Source organism: Bemisia tabaci, chromosome 2, assembly GCF_918797505.1.
Source record: "Bemisia tabaci chromosome 2, PGI_BMITA_v3".
In the NCBI taxonomy this organism is placed as follows: domain Eukaryota; kingdom Metazoa; phylum Arthropoda; class Insecta; order Hemiptera; family Aleyrodidae; genus Bemisia; species Bemisia tabaci.
In genome coordinates, this window is record NC_092794.1 from 37,522,518 (window position 1) to 37,544,128 (window position 21,611).

General features: G+C 40.3%; 1 protein-coding gene across 3 annotated transcripts in view; it reads right to left on the reverse strand.

Annotated features, from left to right (window-relative positions):
- The window catches only part of Sara (Smad anchor for receptor activation), a 133,921-nt gene that overhangs the window by 13,153 nt on the left and 99,157 nt on the right, over positions 1 to 21,611 (reverse strand). The window contains exon 7 of one of the 3 annotated variants that reach the window (XM_072297271.1): positions 6,034 to 6,318. The exons of 1 other annotated variant lie outside the window; for it this stretch is intronic. The gene's annotated coding sequence lies outside the window, so the exon portion shown is untranslated. Of the gene's footprint in view, positions 1 to 6,033; positions 6,319 to 6,365; positions 6,916 to 21,611 lie in introns of those variants that run through there. One more of the 3 variants, XM_072297272.1, reaches the window with a different exon arrangement.

Below are 21,611 nucleotides of genomic sequence, written 5' to 3' on the forward strand. Positions count from 1 at the left end.
TAATAGTATGCAGAAAAAGGAAGCATTAATGACTAGATTAAGACTAGAATTTAAGATAAAAGACTTGGGTAGAATTAAACATGCATTGGGAATAGAATTTTCTTGGAATGACGATGAGAGTTGTGTAGCATTGTCACAAAAACAATATGCGTTGTTTTTACTCAAAAGATTTAAGATGTCAGAATGTAACCCTGTGAAAACTCCCCTAGAAGTGAGTGAGTCCAAAGGAAAACAGGGGATTGAAATAGAAGAAGAAATTTTGGAGAATGTGCCCTACCAGAATTTAATCGGAAGCTTAATGTACATGGGAGTTTGTACTCGTCCTGATATCTCACATGCAATAAGTTACTTGAGTCAATTTAATAATTGTCCAACAGTTTCAGCTTGGAAGAAGGCTAAGAGAGTATTGAGATACATAAAGGGGACAATGGATAAAGGAATTGTTTACAATTCCGAAGATAAAAATCTCATAGGTTACGTAGATGCAGACTGGGCAGGAGACAAAAAGGACAGACGCTCTTATACAGGGTATGTTTACAGTCTGAGTGGGGGTCCTATAGTTTGGGAGAGCCGTAAGCAGAAAACAATAGCCCAATCCACAACTGAAGCCGAATATATGAGCTTAACTGAGTCAAGTAAAGAAGGTATGTTTTTGCGTAATCTGTATCAGGAAATATTTGGATCAGTTCCGAACGTTAAATTGTGCTATGATGAAAAGATTAAGTTATTTTGCGACAATAATGGCGCTATTGAGTTGGCATCGAATCCTGAGCTCAGGGCGAGGTCAAAACACATCGAAATCAAGCATCATTTTGTCCGTGAGGTGCTCAATCAGAATATTATAGAACTAAAGCACGTAAATACAGAGTACATGGTTGCCGATGTGCTGACAAAAGGATTAGCAAAAGAGAAGCATGAATTTTGCGTAAAGAACATGTTGAAAAATATTCCTCTCAAAGAATGAAGGTCTATAATGAATTAAGAATAAAATTGATTATTGGATATTGTGTTAGATTTAAGCACCTTTTTATTATTTTTAAGGGGGCGTGTTGTTTAGAGTAAAAATAACAAAAAGGATAATTGATAATTTGCAACCATGTGAAGAGAAGGTGAAACTCCCTGGGATTGTGCTCTGGCTGAAAAATACCTACACAAGTGAGATAAAACAACATTGAATTAATAAGATGAATAAAGAAAGCAGTATGAAATAAAACACCTTTATCAGTGAGGAAAGGTATTTTTCAGCTGGAGACACAAAACCAGGAGCTTCACCTTCTCGATGAGTGGATTCAGACTCACGCCCGGCCATGTTAGTTTTTAGTTCATCAGTCTCTCTCGAAAGAGCACCATGTCGGTTTTTCCGCAATAAAATCTAATTCATTTTCACGCAATTTTGCTTGACGTTATTTTCGTCAAAAACGACACTTAATAAGTCACTTCAGGCGCACCGTGTAGGACAACGCTTTCGTCGAAAACAAGGGACTCGAATTTTCAAAATCTCATTTTCGTTTTTACCGTGTTTTTGTCTACGATAATTTCTAAATGATTTAAAGGACAGAAGTGACACGTACTATACGTGTGTTCATGGTAATAGGAGTCAGGGAATTTATCTTTGTGGTCGAAAAATTGATAAATCTATTTAAAATATAATTTTTTGCGATACTTAGTCCAAACTACAACTTTTTGCTTTCTCGTGACAAGCCTTTGATAAATCGTATTGACATAAAAAATAGTTCCCTCGTGAAAAACACGTGAGATGACGGCCGAGTGGTACTGGTATAGATGTTTTTTACCTCCTGATGCCAAGTTTCACCAAGATCGATTGAACAAGAGCCGAGATAGTATTTTAGGCCACATCCACCTTCTTGGACTTCCGAATTTTGGAAATTGCACTAAAAATTCGAGTTTCCCGTCTAAAAGTACCTGTTGATACTTAGTTTCACCAAAATCGATAGAACGTGAGCCGAGAGTGCTGGCATAGCATACTTTTTTCTGCAAATAGCTCAGTTTGACAGAATGCAGTATCCCGGTTAGCGCATTAAGTCAAACGGGAGCATGTACTATCGACGAATTTAGTTTCCCGCAGTCTCTGGTCACTACTTAGCGACGGCGCGTTGCCTGATAATGCTCTTATGAAAACGCACTCGTTCCTCTGTAAGCACGTAGTCACTGACGCAGACACACATGAAATACACATAAACAAATTCGCTCAACCACCATCAGAATTCACGTTTTTGGCTCTTTGGAATGTAAACCAAGATTTGTAAAAACGTATTGCGCATCGATTCCTATCCTCACTTCCCTCTCGTTCTTATAACCAGAGCAAGGGAGAAAGGAACTTATTCAAAATCGGCCATTTTCGACCTTGCCCTGATCTTCGAAATATTCTCAGAGTTGATAGAGGATTACTTTTCGAGTCCAAAACACTGACGATTTTTAAAATCGGACAATCACGGGAGGAGGGGGAGGGGAGTCGAAGTAAAAAATTTAAACTCGCATATCTTGCTAATGGTTTGTTGCAGAGAGAGAGGATCTTAGTCTCCAAAAGAGAAAACCACCAGCTTTCAGGCAATGTTTAAAAAAATGGTCCATTTTGAAAATTTCATCCATTGCTGCCTTGTTGCTGTGGCTAAAATTTTCACATTTACAGCTATGACGTTGAGGGAATTGCACAAAAAGTAACAAAAACATGTTTGATGAAAGTAGACCGTTTAAGCTTTAGAACAAGCACAAATTCATCCTAGAGAAACTAGTTAGAGGTGAGAAATGATTTTTCAAAGTGGATGCCGTACACTGGGACCTGGTTTGTTGAGTCCCAAAATCACCCGTGCCCCCAAAATCGACCACAAATTGCGAGGAAATGCATTTATATACCCCAATACCTCATTCCCTAAGAAAATTATTGAAAAGGAAGAAAATATCGAGACAAATGAATGTTACAGGACTAGCCTCAGCTGACGCTCGTTACATCAACTTTAAAAAATCATGACTCTGTTTCAAATCGTTTCTCTAGGATAGACTTTTAGAATGGGATTTTTTGAAGAGCTCGAATGGTACCCTGTGATTTTTAAATCCTTTTTCCCCTCTTATTCGTACCCAGAGAAAGATTGAAGGTAAATATACATTTTTTTATGAACGAAAACTTTGATTCCCCTGTAGCCATTACATATTCATCATTTATCCTGATCTTGTCATTTTTGACGAATGATTTTGTCTAGGAGTGACCTAAAAAGGTACTGCTCCAGCTAAAAATGTAAGAAATTGAAAATTTGAGTTACGGCAACGTGCAGCAATGGATGAAATTTTCAAAATGGACCAATTTTTTAAACAAACCGTTCAGATATGTGAGTTTGAAGTTTTAACTTTGACCCCCCCCCCTTCCCCTTTATCCTGAATTGTTTGATTTCAAAAATCGTCAGTGTCTTGAACTTGGGAAGTATCCTCTATCGACCCTGAAAGTATTTCGAAGATCAGGGCGAGATTGGAAATGACACTTTTGAATAAGGCCTTTTGATGACCGATTTACCACCCATTCTCCTCCATTTTATTGAAAGATTCCTGCATAAATGGTTCCTGCAATTCTGTGGGAAGTTAATGTAGTAATATCATTGACAGATTATTAATTTCACCTTTGCCCCGCATTAAAAAAAATCCAACAAAATTGATGACAGTCAGAAATAGCTAGTGATTGTCAATAAAAGGGAGTAACAATTGGCAAATTCGAGTGGAAATGTAGTGTCATTTAGTTCAGTAGATCAACTTTTCACACCCCTCTCCTCCCGAAATGACGCTGTTGGGTGAATGTTTCCATTTAACCCATAGTTTTTCTCACCTGTCAGCAATGCGGAGTAGCGAACTTGGAATTGATGTCTCTCGGTTGCTAGATTTCAAAATGTTCGGTCTTACTTAATTTTTTCCCTCGGCTGGAAAAAAAGTATCTTGAATCTTAAGTCCGGACTCTAAAAAGATTCGACAACAAAAATACTCTTGATTCAATCGGATTTTTCCTTGAATCGAGAGCCCAGCTTCTAATTCAAGCGGATATCCTTTTATTTTAAGCAAGAATCCGATTGATAAGAGTTTATTTTTAAGAGTCTGGACTCCGGATCCAAGAGACTTTTTTCCCAGTGCAGGTAAACGAGTTAACATCATCGTTTGCGCTTGTCATAGATACTTAAGTACTCAAATACAAAAATTACGTCGAATTGTGTTTTAATTGAAAAATGACAGGAAGGCTGTGAAGTCGCTAAGTAAGTGACAAATCCTTTTCCTCAATCCGAAAAATGAATCAAGAGAGGTAATAGAAAGGTAGAAAAAAGCTTAGTTTCTAATTCGGGCACAAAAAGTCTAAAAATAATCGCATTTTTCAGAACTTCCTTATGACTGTTTCTTTTCTCCCTCTATTTCTATTGGTGTCGTTGAAAGAAGGCGAGGAATTTATTTTCGAGTGAAGTCCTTTTATGAGTCTCCTGACACGGAATTTAACAACTAGAACAAATATTAACAACTTCTAACAGATGAAATGGTATTGAACAAATTCTCATGTAGGTCCCCCGTTTAAATAGTTAACACCTCTGCAATGCGACGACAAGGTTTTTGCTCCTTGCAGATCGGAAATGAGACAAAAATTCAAGGATTACCTACCTACGATAAATTGAAAATTAGGCGTTAAAACTAAATTTTCCCAAATATTTTGTAGCTACTGCCAGAATAAGTATAAACGGTTTCCGAATCGTAAAAAATGAAACGCAGTTAGACTCAAAGCTATCTGTCTAGCTTAAAATAGGAGTGCAATTGAGCTCTCTTCTTATTCTTCTGGACAAACGTCAGGAATTTTATGTTTAATCCCAAAACTGGTAAGAAAAACCTCTTGGACCAATGCCGCGGTGCATTGACTTAAGAGTGCAGTTTCTTGTCGCCGGATTTAAGAGTCTTAAACTCTTGTCTCAAGCAGATTTTGCATTGATTCAATTCAAAATCCGCTTGAAACAAGAGTCCAGACTCAGAACCAAGAGGTTTTTTTTTTACCAGTGAATGCAACTGATAGCGCTGAGCTCAATTACAACCATAGTTTCTCTCCAACACTTTTAGGAAGCCAAGGTTCTCCTTAAAAAAACGGGCTGTTTCGAGGAACCAGGTCTGGCCAGGCCTTAAGTCCGACCTGCCACTGGTAGATAAGCTCGCACGACGCACGGAGGGCCAGCAGTCGAGTTTAGCTGGACAAAAGTCCTCAGAGGCACCTGAACTTGCTAATATGAGAGAATGTATGTTTCAAGGGGTAATTTGGGTCGCTGATTCCATATTTTGAGTTTCTTTTAAGAAATTTTGAAGTTTTTGACATTATACATATTCAAAAAAATTGCTTCATCAACGGGTAATTCATAGCAATTTTTCACTCAAATCTTCAGAGGCACCTGAGTTTGTTTTGTGTGAAAAAATTGGTGTCTGAGGGTTATTTTGGTGAGTAAATTATAATTTTGCTTTCTTTGTGCAACATTTTTTAAGTTTAAAATTCAAAAAAATTGAAAAATGATGATTTATCTATGGGAAATATATGAAAATACATGTCGCTTATTTTTAAGCGGAATTAGCATTGAATCGCATCTCTCCCAACGAAAATACTCATTGCTCAGAAAATTGCAAATAATTGTAAGTAAACCGAAGAAATTCTGCAATTTCAGAGTAACTTCTTACTTAAAATTGACCATTTGAACCCTCCAGACATGTCCAGAAAATTCAGGAGTCGTCTGCATGTCGCGTATTTTTCAGCGGAGTTAGCATTGAATCGCCTCTCGCCCAACGAAAATACTCATTGCTCAGAAAATTGCCCAAAATTGCAATTAAACCAAAGAAATTCTGCAATTTCTGAGTATGTTCTTACTTAAAATTGACCATTTGAACCGTCCAGACAAGTCCAAAAAATTCAGGAATCGTCTGCATGTTGCGTATTTTTTGGCGGAATCAATGAAAATATTGCTTTGAAGAATGCACTTCTTTAGCCAGAAATTCGAAGATAGAAAGGCAAAGCTGGAATAGAACATTAAATTAAAATTTTATTCAGAATCAGACATATTATAACCCCAGAAGTCGGGCCAGAATTGTTTGGACTATAGAGTACAACAGAGTCGCAATGTACTGGAGCGCCGATGAAGCCACTTTTGGAGGCTGTTTTGTCCAGTACTCCGGAGACTAGTGTGCGGCGACTAGCGATGACGCATGCGCGACTCGCGCTCCCCACTCCTGCCTCGGCTCCGCTACAGCAGAACGTCTCTGTCAGGTCCACACACATTGAACCACGTAAGTAGGCCGGTAATAAGTCTGAAATTGAGTCCATATATGAATATTATCCAGGAGTAACATACATTAATGGAATCATTATGGCTTTGAATATCTATTTCAAACAAAATTTGCAAAAATTAATATCGATGGAATTAAATAAAGTCGAAAAAACACAAGCAGTCGTTAATTTCTCCATAAGCCACCGTGTTAAAAATTGTCGGTTGGATCACACTTGGTATAAGTCAGAAATTAAATTCCTATATGAATATTATCCAGGAGTAACATACATCAATGGATTTATTATGGCTTTGACTATCTTGTTGTGGCAAAATTTGCACAAATTAACATCGATTGAATTCAAAAATATCGAAAAAACACAAAAGCAGTCGTTGCTTTTCCCGTAAGCCGCCGTGATAAGAAATGCCGGTCGGTTCACACCATAGAGTCGCAATGTACTGGATCGCCGTTGAAGCTACTTTTGGAGGCTGTTTTGTCCAGTACACGAGAGACTAGTGTGCGGCGACTAGCGATGACGCACGCGCAGAGACTGGCGCTCAGCGCTCCCCACTCCCCGACTCGGCTCCGCTACAGTGAGGTCCATACACATTGAACCAGCTAAGTAGGCCGGTAATAAGTCTGAAATTGAGTCCATAGATGAATATTATCCAGGAGTAATATACATTCATGGATTCGTTATGGCTTTGAATATCTATTTAAAGTCAAATTTGCACAAATTGATATAGATGGAATTTAAAAAAGTCGAAAAAACACAAGCAGTCGTTGATTTCTCCATAAGCCGGTTAAAAAATGCCGCTTGGTTCACACTTGGTATAAGTCAGAAATTAAATCCCTATATGAATATTTTCCAGGAGCAATATACATCAATGGATTCATTATGGCTTTGACTATCTAATTATAGCAAAATTTGCAAAAATTAATATCGATTGAATTAAAAAATGTCGGAAAAACACAGGCAGTCGTTGCTTTTCCCGTAAGCCGCCGTGATAAGAAATGTCGGTTGGTTCACACTTTGTATAAGTCAGAAATTAAATCCCAAAATGAATATTATCCAGTAGTAATATACATCAATAGATTCATTATGGCTTTGACTACCTTTTAATAGCAAAATTTGCAAAAATTAATGCTGATTGAATTATAAAATGTCGAAAAAACACAAGCAGTTCTTGATCTCTCCATAAGCCGCCGCGCCGTGTTACAAAATGCCGTTGGGTTCACACTTGGTTCACACTTTTCGGAGCACACGCGGCTCGGAAACGCCTGTTCATGGATTGGCTTCATCGGCGCTCCAGTACTTAGCGACTCTATTGTACTCTATGGTTCACACTTGGTTTAAGTCTTAAATTACGTTCCTTTTTAAATATTATTCAGGAGTATGATACGTTAATGGACTCACTATGGCTTTGACTACCTGTTAAAAGCAAAATTTGCAAAAATTAATGCTGATTCATTAAAAAATTTCGAAAAAACACAAGCAGTTCGGTGATAGGTCAAAATGTCCAAAAAAAAATGTCCAACAAGCAAGAATGTCCAGAGTTGAGAATGTCCATATTGTAAAAATGTCCAAGTATCTTAAATGTCCAATACTGGTTTTTTGGCCAAAGACAAAAATGCCCAAAAGTCCATTCCCTTTGCAAAAAAATTAGAAGGTGGCGACATTGTCGGCTTGAATACTAAATAAATTCGAATCCATGGAGACGACGGGGAAGATTTGAGAATCTTTTTTTCTTGAACTAACCTCAGTTGTGAAACTTTTTGGCTTTTGTAAAATTTTCGTTTGTTAAAAAATGCGGTAAAACCAATTACAGGGGCAAAATTTTTCAATTTGTGATTTTTTTATGATTCTACAAATACATTCTTGTCTGTTTCATTTTGAACAGTCTATGTTCAAAAACATTCAAAAGCTGGAATTAGTGCAATATTACAGGGACCTGGAAAATCCTGAAATTAGAAACAGTCTCCTTCAATTCATGGCACTACCATTTGTCCCTCTAGATGAAATTCTCACCGTTTTCAATGAGCTAAAGGTATGGTGAAAGGTGAAATCCCATCATCTTAATATTTGGAAATTTATAGAATATATGCAGAAAGATCAAAGGGATACAGAACAGCTCTGCCAACAGCTCGACTTGGGTCATACGCGGATCAAACAACAAATTTCAAAGAAGTCGAAAAGAAATCAGGAGAGAATCCTACAGCGCGTCCAACGCTATCAAGAATTCAAAGATGAAGGCGACATTCCACGGTACCTAAGGGGCATTGCCTATTACATTCGAGTTTCCAACGAGCCCGAAGACGAGAATAATGAGGAAAGTGATCAAGAATGAAGAATATCTAGAAACAAAAATAAATGGACTTTTGGGCATTTTTGTGTTTGGCCAAAGAACCAGTATTGGACATTTCAGATACTTGGACATCTGTAAAATAGGGACATTCTCAACTCTGGGCATTCTTGCTTGTTGGACATTTTGACGTATCACCAGCAGTTCTTGATTTCTCCATAAGGCACCGTGATAATAAGTGCCGTTCGGTTCACACTTGGTTCACACTTTTCGGAGCACAAGCGGCTCGGAAACATAGAGTACAATAGACAGGACCGCCGATGAAGTCACTTTTCGAGGCTGTTCTGTCCAGTTCTCCGGAGACTAGTGTGCGGCGACTAGCGATGACGCATATGCAGAGACTCTCGCTCAGCGCTCCCCACTCCCGACTCAGCTCCGTTCGTCGGCTAGGTCCACACACATTGAACCAGCCGGTAGTAAGTTTGACATTGAGTCCATATATGAATATTATCCAGGGTTAACATCGTTAATGGATTCATTATGGCTTTGAATATCTGATTATGGCAAAATTTGCAAAAATTAATATAGATGGAATCTACAAAAGTCGAAAAAACACAAGCAGTTGTTGATTTCTCCATAAGCCACCGTGTTAGAAATGCCGGTTGGTTCACACTTTGTATAAGTCAGAAAGAGCCATGCACAAAAAGGGCCAAAAACGGCCCATTTCTGGGCCCTCGAAATTGGGGTCGAAGTGAGGTTTTTTTTCATCCTTAGGGTGACCCTTTACACATACTAAAATTTCAGATTGAGTATACGCACCGTTTTCGAGTTATGGGGGGGCAAAGTCCCCGATTTTCACCCATTTTTGCATGTGTTTTAATGTCGAACTCCGGCTGTTACGAGGTACCAGATCTAGATATTGAAGCGCGGTTTGCGGGGATTTGTTCTGCTATTCCTGTAGTATTTTTCCACATCTTTCACAAAGCCCCAAATGGTTTTTCGAGGGGCGGGGAGGGGGGCTTTATTCATACTATCATGACAGTTAGCGCATCTTACTGACTTTACTTTGTTCTCTTCTCTCCACGCCGCGGTCACGATGGTATTTTCTGTTGAGGATTTTTCTTCTTCTTCACATTTTACCATTTTTCATGTCCTCCCCCTCTTTTCCCTTTTTTACTCCCTCCCCCGCAATCCAAACACTTCCTCTCAAGTGCTTCTTCCTGTAAGGCAGATATGACGGGGTCATAAATGGGGGATTATTTTCCTTTCATTACGATTGATAAACTTTGACCCAACTTACTTCTCCCTTACAGGGTCCTCCTTACCCCTGTATTATCCCCTCCCCCCCTGCCCGCTTCACGGCGCGCTCCGCTCCGAAGAATATTGCTCCCTCCGCAGCAGAAATGACGATGTTTCTGGCAAATGATATTTTACTTATGTTTAGGTACTGAAATACTGAATACATGGGAGCCACCCTCCTACTCTTCTCCATTATTCCCCCTCTTCTTCCTCTTCCCCTTCCCCTCTTGTTTGTCCCTCTTTTGCCTTGTTCTCTTTACTTTTCACTTTTCTTCTACTTTTTACTACTTTTTTGTGGGAGTAATATGGTCATGCGAAGAGAAAGTGGAAGAGAATGCACCTTGGAAAAAATAAATCAAACATAGAAGTGGAAAGAGAAACGTGAAAAATATGAATAAGAAACAATTCTTCATAGGAAAAATCGTCACTTCTGCTGCGGAGGGAGGAAAATACTTCAAGTAAAGTGGATCGGGCAGGGGGGGAGGGGATAATACAGGGGTAAGGAGGGCCCTGTAAGGGAGAAGTAAGTTGGGTCAAAGTTTATCAATCGTAATGAAAGGAAAATAATCCCCCATTTATGACCCCGTCATATCTGCCTTACAGGAAGAAGCACTTGAGAGGAAGTGTTTGGATTGCGGGGGAGGGAGTAAAAAAGGGAAAAGAGGGGGAGGACATGAAAAATGGTAAAATGTGAAGAAGAAGAAAAATCCTCAACAGAAAATACCATCGTGACCGCGGCGTGGAGAGAAGAGAACAAAGTAAAGTCAGTAAGATGCGCTAACTGTCATGATAGTATGAATAAAGCCCCCCTCCCCGCCCCTCGAAAAACCATTTGGGGCTTTGTGAAAGATGTGGAAAAATACTACAGGAATAGCAGAACAAATCCCCGCAAACCGCGCTTCAATATCTAGATCTGGTACCTCGTAACAGCCGGAGTTCGACATTAAAACACATGCAAAAATGGGTGAAAATCGGGGACTTTGCCCCCCCATAACTCGAAAACGGTGCGTATACTCAATCTGAAATTTTAGTATGTGTAAAGGGTCACCCTAAGGATGAAAAAAAACCTCACTTCGACCCCAATTTCGAGGGCCCAAAAATGGGCCACTTTGTGCATGGCTCTTAAATCCCTGCATGAATTAAATCCAGGAGTAACTTACATGAATGGATTCATTATGGCTTTGACCATATATTTTTAGCAAAATTCGCACAAATTAATATCGATTGACTTAAAAAATGTCGAAAAACACGAGCAGTCGTTGCTTTTCCCATAAGCCGCCGTGATAAGAAATGCTGGTCGGTTCACACTTGGTTTATGTCTCAATTTACGTCCCTTTTGGAATATTATTCAAGAGTATGATACATTAATGGATTCACTATGGCTTTAACTACCTGTTTGCAGCAAAATGAGCAAAAGTTAATGATGATTGAATTAAAAATGTCGAAAAAACACAAGCAGTTCTTGATTTCTCCATAAGCCACAATGGTGATAAGTGCCGTTGGGTTCACACTTGGTTAACACTTTTCGGAGCACAGGCGGCTCGGAAAGGCCCGTTAATGGATTGCAGGGTTGCCAGCCAAATTATTTTTTTCCATTCCCTGACTTTTCCCTGACTTTCCAATATTTTTCCCTAACTTTTAAGTATGGATCTGACGCAGTCTGTTAAAGTGAAAATGAGAGCTATTTTCGACTATTTAAATTTTTAGCAGTTAGTTAACATGCACATTTGCAACGCAAGGGCTAGGTACAGAAAACTGCTTGGTTAGGGTGTATTTCAGAAAATATTTTTGGCGCTTAAGATTGGACTTTGAGGTTTCAGAAGATGTTTTCCAATTATCACGAGCAGCAATGAAGGATTAAGGTGCAGGAAGGACACTTTTCAGAATCAGTGATTTAGAATTTCCTTTGGCATTCCATCCCTTTCAAGGCAAAGAAATGCTAGTGGCATGAAGATAAATTTACTGAATGTGCTTTATAATTTAATAATATTGTTAACAAAAATTTTAAGTAAAATGACTAAGTGACTTTCTTACAAAAAAATAAATTGTTGATAGAGATCCTGAAAAACTGCAATGGAGAGGTTATGTAAACAAACGTAAACACACGCGCACACACACACCCTCACACGCGCGCGCAGGTCCGACGCGACGCGATGGTCGGAATGTCGGAATGCCGGTAGTTCCTCGCGAAGCCGAGCGAGAGCGCCACCATCCTCCGCAATCGAACGCAGTAGTCAGTTGATCCCACAACGCGAGCCCGAGACTGCCCGCGCCTAATTCCACGAAAAATCAGAAAAATCCCTGACCAACACCGAAATTACCTGACTTTCCCCGGTTGATTTTTTCCCCTGACTTTTTCCGGTTTTCCCGGTCGCTGGCAACCCTGGGATTGACTTCATTGGCGCTCCAGTACATTGTGACTCTATTGTACTCTATGGTTTGGACCTGGGTCATTCCACGTCAACGCAACCAAGCTCGGAACCCGACCCCCTCCGATTTGGCTGAAAATTGGTAAACGGGGTCTTTACATCATTCTAAGAAACTAATTTGAAGGGTTTTCCCATCCGACGCCCCGTTCGCGAGATATCGACCCCCAAAGATGGGGTGAATTTTAGCGATATTCAAAAAAGCCCGTTTTAGCGATTCTCATTTTCTGGACTTCATTCTCTTTGACTCTCTGTAGCGAGACTCTGTATCAATCGATCATACTTTGAAAGAGTGTTTCTACACCAATTTTTTATGTAGATTTTGAATATGCCACCAAAATTGAGCTAAATTTATTTAAATGGCCGTAATTTAGAGTTTTTTTAAAATTTACGGAAACAGGAACACTCTTAACGAAATCATTTTCCGGGTCAATTTCTGTAATTAGCATTATTGGTTTTTTTAGGACCGGTACCCCTGCAGAATATGGGTAAAGTTCTCAAATACGCAATAAAACTATTGGTGATCAGCAAAGCATTGGGTTGGAGGATGGGCAGCAGATCAAAGGCGCACTATAGGTCCTTGGGGGTTCCGTTGACCCACGATGGAAGAACGGATAAAGGGATCAAGGAAAGAAACATCCTAGCAAGGAAGGCTACAGCTACATTCAATGGAATCCTTTGGGATCCGCAGATTTCCAAAGAGAACAAGAGGAAAATTTACAACGTTGAAGACAAAAGTATTCTTACATATGACAGTGAAGTTTGGCAGCTGAAGGAACGGACACAGGGGATGCTAAGAGCAACGGAAATGGATTTCTGGAGGAGGTCGCTGTAGGAATTTTTAGACGCGATCGGGTCCGCAATGAAAGAGTGCGTCAGATCATGGGAGTCGAAAATGACATCGTATTCGACAGCATGATCAGACAGCTTGACTGGTATGGCCATGTCAATAGAATGACGGACGAAGGACTTCCGTAAAAGATGCTTAATTGGGTGTCTCCTAGGAGGAGACATAGGGGATACCCAGTGAGAGGGTGGCGACATAGGGTTTTAGAAAAAATGAGGGTATGTGAACTCCCTGAAAGGCCTTAGGAGGATCGGAAACTTTGGCGGCTAGGTGTCGCAGAGCGCCAGAGAGCGCTATAAAAGCGGCTTTGTGTGTAAGTGTAATACGTATATTAATTATTATCGAAATTGGGAGTATCAGGTACTCCCCGGCAATAGCACTGTTTAACAAGCAAAAAAATTACAACCATGTCTCCCGGATGAGATAAGGTAATTCCTACGTATTTTCAGGGACTGAATCCGGAAACCTCCGTTCCTTTCCATCACCCTACAATTCTCTGGAAAAGCCGATTCCGCCCGAAAAAATTATCATTATCCTGGTTAGTTGTTCGGAAAACCGAGGGGTGATCGGGAAGAATAAACGCAATTTTCAGATTAAGTGGCTCAAAACACATCGAAATAGTTTTATTGCGTATTTGAGAACTTTACCCATATTCTGCAGGGGTACCGGTCCTAAAAAAACCAATAATGCTAATTACAGAAATTGACCCGGAAAATGATTTCGATTAGAGTGTTCCTGTTCCTGAACACTCTAATCAAAATGACTGCCGAGTTCGGCCTTTGCTTGGTCCAAATCAGCACCATATGGCATGAAATGTTTTTTTCTCCTATTTTTTTTTGAATCTGTGACTTCGAAAACAGATATCTAAAGTGTTTACTCCTCTCTTTGCTCCGCATTTGACGTTTTAGCCACTAAAGAGCCAAAATCGGCCGCCATCTTGGATTTTGGGCATTTCCGTGGGTCGATGGGTCTGTATGACAATTTTTCTGGAATCTACGATCCAAAAAACATGAGGATCGACACCTCTCTTGACGTTTTGGGCCGTTTCACCAACATTTCAATTTCAGCCTCCGTTTTGGCCGCCATCTTGTTTTTGGGGCCTTGGCATCAAAATCGGATAGTCCACCAAAGATTTTCTCATCCTAGGGACCAAAATGAAGAGAGTAAACTTGCATCACAAACGTGCAATCGGGACGTAGTTTTCGAACACATGCTCCCCTGACTATGCAATAAATCGCCTTTTCCCGTCATTTTTGAGCAATTCCGGCCGGTTTTCATTTCCGTTTGGATCCGTGCCCCATCGATGCGCGTTAGTAAGGGTTCATTACTCGAAAGTATACACCTTAAGGTTGAAATGGAGAGAGAAAATTGGAATTTGCAGTTACAATCCATGGAATGCATCGGTTACGGTGTGAAAAATCGTCTTTTTGCGTCAATTTCGAGGATTTTCGGTCGGTTCCCAGTTTACATCAGGCCGTTAATCGATCGGTGCATGTATGGAAAGCGTTGATAGTCCGTTTTTATACACGTCAGAGGGTAAAGTGGGAAAAAATATCGATAATTGAAGAGTTCATTATCTAAATATTTGGATTAACGTGTGAAAAATCGTCCTTTTTTACCAATTTTTGGCCTTTTTTGGCCTATTTGAATTTTTTTAGGCCCTTAACCGTCCGATGGCAATTGAAAAAAGTATATTAACCAAAAGTATATATCCTAAGCTTGAAATATAAAAAAAAAATCGAAAATCGGAGGGACTGTTTTTTAGATAATGCAGTTTGAACATTGAATGGCGAAAAAATCGTAAATTTTAAAAAAACTCTAAATTACGGCCATTTAAATAATTTTTAGCTCAATTTTGATGGCATATTCAAAATCTACATGAAAAATTGGTCTAGAAACACTCTTTCAAAGTATGATCGATTGATACAGAGTCTCGCTACAGAGAGTCAAAGAGAATGAAGTCCAGAAAATGAGAATCGCTAAAACGGGCTTTTTTGAATATCGCTAAAATTCACCCCATCTTTGGGGGTCGATATCTCGCGAACGGGGCACGGTGGGCCAGAGTGTGTCCGTAGCGGCGCTTAATTGATAATTCCCGCTAGATCAGACTTATCGTTCAAAACATAATGATTCCTAGGGTAATTTGATCTGTTCTTTCCAAATCTTGTGTCAAAAAAGCCGGCAAAAATGTTTAAATGTAGGTTTTGGACGTCGAAAGCTGGAGAAATTGCTCGTTAAAAAAAAGGATCTCGTGCTCTTATAAAATGGGGGAAAAACACAATCATCGAACAGAAAAATGTAATATTAGCATCTAACCTTGTAATTCTGTTGAAAGGAAAATATTTTCGCTTTTGCAGATCCCAAAAATATTGATTTTTAGCTGCAGGGCATGAGATCAAAGTTGCCCGAAAAATAAGCCTTAAAAAATGAATTTTTCAGAATATTGTAGACTGGGAGAGGGTCATTGCGGTTCGTTGCGCGGTTCTCTTTGGTATTTTTAGAAAGCATATATCCTAGAGATACCATATACCAAAGCACAAACGGTACAAACCGGTACAACCATATTTTTCGGATGCTTCTTTGAGGTGACCTCCAATTTCCGCGAAAATCAGATAAAGAGGTTTTAAGGAACCACGGTGCACAGTAAAGCGGCCAATGAAATATTTCAATACAAATTCATGTTTTAAGGGTTTTTCAGGTTTCTAATAGCATTTCTCGCTCTTTCGATACTTTACGGAGGAAGGAGGGGGAGGGGGAGGCCGACCAAAATCAGACAGTCAAAAATGTGTTAGGGTCATTCATTTTCTTGAGCCTAGTAAATAATAATAATTTTTTTACATCCGTTCACGCATTCAGCCCAAATAGGACTGGTTTTAAACCAAATTGGCAATGAATATGAAAATTCTATCATCACATGGCACCTAAGTTTAGAGTGAGTTGACCGTCGCTGACACCAATATAACTGATGAAATTTCAATTTCACTGTTGGACTTAAAGTAATGTAATATCGTATGATTGAAGTCTAGAGAAATGCTATTAGAAACCTTAAAAACCCTTAAAACATGAATTTGTATTGAAATATTTCATTGACCGCTTTACTGTGCACCGTGGTTCCTTAAAACCTCTTTATCTGATTTTCGCGGAAATGGGAGGTCACCTCAAAGAAGCATCCGAAAAATATGGTTGTACCGGTTTGTACCGTTTGTGCTTTGGTATATGGTATCTCTAGGATATATGCTTTCTAAAAATACCAAAGAGAACCGCGCAACGAACCGCAATGACCCTCTCCCAGTCTACAATATTCTGAAAAATTCATTTTTTAAGGCTTATTTTTCGGGCAACTTTGATCTCATGCCCTGCAGCTAAAAATCAATATTTTTGGGATCTGCAAAAGCGAAAATACTCGTCATGCAATGGAGTTTACCAGTCAGATGCATATAATGGTGTGAGGTTCACAAGTGCACTGTGAAATAAGTGAGTATACGACGCGCGCCTCAGGTTACAGAAATCTGGGTTCATCACATTCCACATGCTGCATATCTATCTACGTGAAAACCGCAGATATAATGATTATTTTAGATATTCCCATGTAATTCCGTTATCAGTAGGTATCTGAGCATCGATTAAGATGGCTTTGCTGAGGAAAAAAAATGTCGAAAAATTGCATTTCGCGCCGTTACGGACACGATCTGGCCCACAGTGCGGGGCGTCGGATGGGAAAACCCTTCAAAATAGTTTCTTAGAATGATGTAAAGACCCCGTTTACCAATTTTCAGCCAAATCGGAGGGGGTCGGGTTCCGAGCTTGGTTGCGTTGACGTGGAATGACCCACATCTAAAATAACAGTAAATAGATTAGCATAGGATAGCGCCATTATGCGGCATGCTTGCAATTTGGCAACACTGCCTTACATCCATATGAACACATCTACGATAGAGTTGATATACATCGAAAATCCTAGCCTAGAATCGATTTTCGTTAGCGTATTTAAATTGAGAAAAAGCATTGTTGCCAACATGCAGGATTGCCAATGCCTGGCACATGAGGGATCTAATATGAGAAATTATCAGAAAATCCTCGATCTTGCGTTGCAAAAAAATTCATAACTCACGGACTTGCAAGAAGTTGCAAATGAACCAATGAAAATTAAGATGTTTAGGATGTACTGAACCACATGGTACAGGTCTGTGACTTTCCAGAAAATTGCAGGCCACTTTAAACCTAAAAATTGTGGCAATCTCATACCCAGTTTTTAATTGTGTGTGCGAGACTATATAATGCACAAAATTGATATAAATACCTTAAAGTAAAGTGAAAACCAGTCCATGATGGGAAACACTTGAAGGTTTGTGGAACATAACCTTTTGGATGAGCGTTGAATCAAGCCAGCATAGAGGATAAATGAACACACAACTCGCGCTCGAGAAAATCTTGGCATTGCAGTCTTATTAGTGATAAGACCCAAACCCAGTGATGTACAGGTACTCCATGATATACCTTATCACTCAGTGGTGTCTATTTTCAAATTTTACAGATAAGCCAAAATGGACTTTTGTCCGGCTATATTCGATTCCTGGCCCTCTGTGCGACGCGCCGAGTACGCGCCCCTGTAACGGATGACTTAATAAAAGGAAAAAAAAATTATGACCAAACCTTGACCTTTACTCATAAATATAATGCTATATCATATATCATATATATCACATAATATCAAAAATAAGAGACATCTAAACGCAATACAACTATTCACGCTAGATGGATGTCCATATTGCACATGAAAAATTTAGGGCGCGATGGCGTGAGGTGTGAATTCGCAATGCTCTGCTCTATGCTGTTAGTCAGATCCCGGAGAAAAGTTAAAAAATGAGGCCGGTTTACGTTTTTCCTACCTTCGGTGCACCACTACAGGTGAGACAAACGAAACCAACACAATATGGAAATAGAGCAAGGGAAAGGATTTGCGTTGACGTCAGCGTAGAGATACGGCTATTCGTGCTTGATGGATGCCCGTGTTGCATCTGCAAAATTGAAGGCGCTGTGGCCCGAGGCGTGAACTCGCAATGCTCCGCTATATGCTGCCACTGAGGTGTCGCTCAGGTTCGGGAGAAAAGTTAAAAAAGAGGCCCGAATACGTCTCTCCTGTCTTTGGCTGTGTTGATACTCGATTTTTTTCTTCAGGTCCATGTAGGATTCTTTTTTGGAATGATTTGCAGACCAACATCTAAAGCTCGCGTGAACCGGCCCCATACAATCTGCGGGGCAGAAAAGTTAGGAGACCTTGGGTCGATTTGACCCGGCTTCAGCATTCAAGGGTTAATGAAAAGATCATTAAAATGACTGCACCTTCCTCACAAAAAGTCAGGATTCAACCTTGGATCCAAAAGAGGCCGTTCAGTCTATGAATTTCAATAAAAGTTGTTGATACAATCTCGCAACATTACGCTGCAATTGTTTGGTCACGTCTGAAAGCATTCTCATTTCCAACAAAATTATTGCTGAATCGGACTTCCTGCTATGGATCTCTAATGCGTTTGACTGATTTGTTCTTATCTCTTAGTCTTCTTGCCTTAATAAACATCTTGTCCTTTGCCAGACCCAACTCTCTTTTTTTTTTTTGAGAGCCGTTTGGATAGTCACTGGAGACAGTCACGCTAAGCGGAGCTCCACGAAAAGTGTGTAAAGTTGGTGAAAAAGCTGCTTGAAGAAATTGTTTCTAGGACTCAATCGATTCCCGAAGCAAAATACTGGCCTTTAATAGGTACGGATTGCTATTTTCGTTTTCGTGCGACGTTTTATTTCATTTTATCACGGTGTGTGTCTTTGGCCGTCTCACAATATTTCGCGTTGGACGAATTGGTGAGAAACTGCTTTATTTGTGTCTAATTTCGTGTAGTAGGTTTATAGTGTTTTCATTTTAAGTATTTTACATCACTTTCTGTTCTCATATTCGCTTATTTTTTAATGAAAAAAGTTTGTGACATTAATTAACGGTGAAGCACCATATGGTGGCATCTCCACGTAGCCGCGTTGGCTCTTCAGTGTGACTGTACCCGAGTGACGCACACGGTAGATAAAGTGCATAGTGCGTGTATGCAAGGCGGGACCGGGTCAACGGTGCGAGCTGTTAAGCGGGAAAATTTGAAATTTCCAAATTTCCCGCCAAAACTTTAAAGGCCCCAACAGGGTGCAATTTTGTCAGGAGCCCACCGGAGGGGACTGATTCTTCCTGATCTAAAGGCCTAGATACACACGGCGATTAATCGCCGCGATTGGTCAATCGCCGCGACGGGCGAGTGAAATTCTCGGAATTTCTCCAATCGCCGCGATTGAATTCAAAGTAGGATTCAATCCTACTTTTTGGGATAAGAGTAGATGCATTTGTTGAGTCCTGTTTATTCTTGATGGATGCGAAATCCACCAGTACATGTGGTCTACATGTGTTTTTGTTTACGTTCTTCTGTCTTCGTGGTTCTCGCACAGAGTTGCTAAAAGAAATTTCATCGAATGAAATTTCGTGAAATTTCTTTTTTCCCCATGAAATTTCTTTCGACCGACAAAATGTCAAAAATGCTTGTTTTTTCAAACAGAATTTGTTTTTATTTTTAAAGAGAACGGTATTCGTCAATTAGACCAATTGGAGCTACTTATTTATAAAATATTTCCTATTTAAAAAAAGAAATACGTTAGCGAAGGAAACTGTTAGTTTCTGAAAAATCATTTAAATTGTTTCAAGGATAGTTTCAGATCCCTCCCTCGCTTTTGTACCAAAAAAGGATAGACTATTAGGGGGAACTAGGATTCTTTATAATTGAGAACTTTGTTATGTTCCAAATATGAAAGCTAACGTCTTACTTTATCCGTAAAATTTATTTTGGTGTTCAACCGGTACGGCTGTGTGTTTAACCAAGATTTGAGAAAAAAATTCAAAATTATGTTTTTGCTGTTTTACTCAACTTTCTGGGCATTTCTAAAGTTCCCTTTCACAGTTTACCACGTGTGTATAAAGGGAATTAAGGAGATTCATAAGTTTCTAGGGTTTAATCCTGCATTCTGAGTGTTATATGAAATTTCTGGGAAATTTCTGGAAATTTCCTCATGAAATTTCTTGTTATAATTTTTCATTTTTGTAAAGATGTAACAATTTCTATTGCTCTCAGGAAGAAAATTAAGAATATCAGAGATACCATATGCTGCAGAAGTAAGGGAAGTCAGGAAAGGTTGTAATAACATAAACAATCAGCGCTGATCGCGGCGATTAATCGCTAGGTGTATACGTAATCGCACTGATGGTCTCTGTTGATTGTATTGCGTTGAGCGATGCGACCCGAACCAACCCAATCGCGGCGATTAATCGTCGTGTGTATCTAGGCCTTTACACAGGGGCACACCTTTGCCAAATTTCAGATCAATCAGACAAAAAGTGATAAGAATAGGTTTTTTAATTTTTCGAACTTTTTCGGCGGGAAATTCGAATTTCCGAAATTCAAATTTCACCCGCGAATTTGGACTTAACGCGCGGAGAGAAAGAAAAGCGTAGCAGAAAGTGAGTGTAGAGTGCGGGTCTAAGCCATGAGAGGAAGCAGGGGGGGCAACCCTCAACCCCCCCAACCCCCGCATGCCCACCCACCCCCTCCTCCCCCTGCAGACGAGACTACATACAGAAGCTGCGACTCCGGAGCGGCCAACGGTAATAATGCGACGATGTATCATAGTGTGAACGCCGGGAGTGACACCGCATCATTGAACTCGGCGAACTTCATTACAGGGATAGGTGGTTGTCCAAATTTCGCCAACTCGACTATGGTGGCGGCTAACAACGGTAGCGGTAGCTACCTCACCGGAACGCAGAGCTCCGGAGTATTATATGGAACGGCCAGAGGGCAAAATATGCAGGCCTTCCTAGATGATGAGAGGGCTATTGCAGCCGCCGCGGCTGAAGGCCTCACTCTAGCCACCAGAGGGAGGGTACACGAGCAGATGGCACCCTTCAGGGCAAGGGCCCATAGCGACTCACGCCGTCAGATCCGTGGGGAGTTAGAAGGTTTTCTCGGGGCAGCCGGCTTGCTTTTTGGTGACAGCAGGCGAAGACCCTTCACTGCCGTCAGCAAGCAAGGGACCCACAGAAGCTGGAACGACGACAGGAGGTACATACCTGCCCCTGAGACTTCCATCGTCTTCGTTGAGAGAAGGAACGTACAACAAAGTGTGAGAGTGCCGGAAGTATGTGGCAGTAATGAGGATGATGCGGCAAGACCTGCGACTCCAGACTTGACGCTGTACGGTTTGGAGCCAGATCTTAAGAAGATTCCGATGGCGACCAGAGTGGACGCGGAAATCGAGGCAAGGAAGGCTGGCAACATCAAGCCTCAAGGAATCTTCTTTGTAAAGCTCAAGGTAAAAGGTGGCTGCTCGTACACGGAGGATATACGGACCCTTCGCCCGTGGCTCAAACTGCTGAGG